At 42.0% G+C, this 2519-nt stretch overlaps 1 long non-coding RNA gene across 1 annotated transcript; it reads left to right on the top strand.

The window, feature by feature from the left end:
• Positions 1-418: 418 nt before the first annotated feature.
• Positions 419-2047, top strand: LOC131891471 (uncharacterized). The gene is made up of 3 exons (XR_009374406.1): positions 419-1071; positions 1132-1852; positions 1926-2047. It is a non-coding gene; the product is annotated as an uncharacterized LOC131891471 (long non-coding RNA).
• Positions 2048-2519: the final 472 nt, after the last annotated feature.

Below are 2519 nucleotides of genomic sequence, written 5' to 3'. Positions count from 1 at the left end.
TACATCATAGGGAATAATCCATGTCACCAAGAGCTACGCTCGTCACAGTCGTCTAACTTCAAGTCTTGCGTTGAAATGCTCAGTGAATTGAGCCAACCTCATCGCTTAATTCCTTCTTTAGAGGATTTGATGCAAATTTTTTTTCCGCTTCCTAACCTGAGAGCCCTCGTTGATTGATATCCTTTCGGTGAATTGAACTCTGAGAAAAAGCCACTCCATGTATTTATATTGTACCCCTTGCCACACAATGCGTATTAGGTAGCACGATGGCTTAGTGCTTGTTCGAGGTTATGAACTATGGCCAATCCAGGGCTTTTAAAGAATGAGAATTTTGCATTTCAATAGAATAATGTCGGGTTTACCTTTCACCTTGCCCTTGTTCACGCACATCACCTCATTATGAATGCGCTCTTGAATAATATGGACCACACCGCACAAAAAGTCCGCCCCTCCGACTCCTCTTCTCCTCTTAACTGATGGAATAAGTAATATTCGAGAGCCCTAAGCCCACTCAGACTTTGAAAACACACATAGATTTTAAGATATCCGTGTTTTGAGTTGTGAACCCCAACGGTTTTAGAAACAATCGATACAAACAGTTCTCAAGGGAGCTCTTCAAGGGACGATTCTCACACCCCAAGGGAGAAGTACAGTTGAAAACAACTTTTTTGGGACGCTTTCTTTTCCGGGTTCTCGGTCAAAAACTGTCCCGGAGCAAAAATGGAAGCAAAGCACGAGGTACATTTTTCGAGCTTGTAATTGCAAGTCGGTGTAAAACTCGTCTTTTTTCGTTTCCTTCTTATTCATCCCCTTCGCGTCATGAGCCATTGTTTAGTCAAATAGAAAGCCAACAAAACCTTTTACGATGAACGAGTCTCCCTTCTAGGGTTGGTATTGTGTGTGGCTTTTATTAGAACCGAATGTTTGGTTAACAACCCTTCCAGGTTGCGCCGTAGCATCATCATCATGGTTGGTTGACAAGGCTAATGACTTTATCGAGACCTCGGAACAAGATTGATTGACTACGCTGCGAAACCTTTCCTCTGTTTGTTGACGTTTCACCCCTACTTTGTACACACGGTATTTGTCATCCCTAGAAGTTAACAAATTGATCAAGAAGCTATTTTTCAGCACTCCAATCTCACAGTACTACGCACGACTCAAAATTCAATTTTAAACTCGCTTTGTGTGTATTGATCCATGTCGATAGATGGAAGGAGGGTTGGATATTAATTTCGAAATGGACTGCTCTGCTGGTCCATAGGATTCTCATGGATGCAAATTTATGTCCTCCCCTCATGACCTCAGGGCTTCATATCATCGCTTTCGATGAGATCAGCCACGTCTACGAGAGCATTCTGAATGGGACAATGGGGACACATATCAATATCCTGGAGAGCTTGCCTTGATCAGCAGCGCACTGCTTGAAAAATCCAGACTTGATGGCAGATACAGAATTGATTGACAAAAGTAAAATACCGTGTTTTCCGAACAGTGAAAAATTGTCATATGCATCGGATATGTTCTCATGTCAAAGTAGATTATTGATGAAGTGAAATGGTCATGACATGGCTCTGTACAAATCCCGGTATATTTTCCGTTTTCGAAAAGTAAGAAGTAAGTAAGTCTCTGTGATAGTTTGGATTTTTGGTGTTTATTTTAAGATTATGGAGAGATAGCGAGCCGGATCCGTTTCCTTGTGTTTAAAAGTCCCAGACTTGGATGGAGTGATGTGTTTGAAACAACTTCAAACGGCTTTTGTGGCAGTGGAGGACTCGATAATCCATCAAAGAATGTCACTCTTCATTACTCTTTGGGTTCACGGGAAGACGATGAGCGAAATTGCTTCGGGGTAGGTCATCGCTAGAAAAGCACTCATCTCCTCCAAAGTACAACAATCGACCCTTTTTGTTTTGCCCCTACAGTGCTTTAAATGCGTACAATCTGGCCGTCAGAGTGGGCTTTCGGAATACTTGTGCGTTGGCCCAGTGCAAAAACCTGATGAGTAAGGCCAATTGTTTTATGATACCATGAGTAGTCCTTTGCAAGATTTCATATTTAATCAGTATTCATGGTAGCACAATTTCAATAAACAGATTTCCATCACAGACATATTACAAGAAGTTGATGGAGTCCTGACAAGTCTGATGTAGGAAGTAAGTCCTCCTTTTGCCCACTGTCAACTGTTTTTGCTTTAGCACTACTTTTCCAAAACGCACCTGGTATTACTACTCTTTGTCATAAAGAGTTCTACTTTAGAAGGCTCAACAGAGTGCTAAAAGCATCCCCCATTTTAGATAAATGTTATTCCACTGGCAGGCATGTGGATTGAAGCTTCGGTAGACGAGATCACGAACCCGCCTACCTCTCCATTCTTTTTTCTTTCCCTTCATTCCTCGAACATGGCCATTTCGGAGCTTATAACTGGGGCGGGAGAGGCTCGGAATTTTGATCTTTTGTTATCATGTCATTGTTTCGTTAGACTAAGACTCGAGGAATAGGCGCACACCAGAGGTAAA

This window comes from Tigriopus californicus, chromosome 12, assembly GCF_007210705.1.
Source record: "Tigriopus californicus strain San Diego chromosome 12, Tcal_SD_v2.1, whole genome shotgun sequence".
Lineage (NCBI taxonomy): Eukaryota > Metazoa > Arthropoda > Copepoda > Harpacticoida > Harpacticidae > Tigriopus > Tigriopus californicus.
The sequence above is the reverse complement of the archived record's forward strand: the minus strand, read 5'-3'. Positions and strand labels throughout refer to the sequence as shown.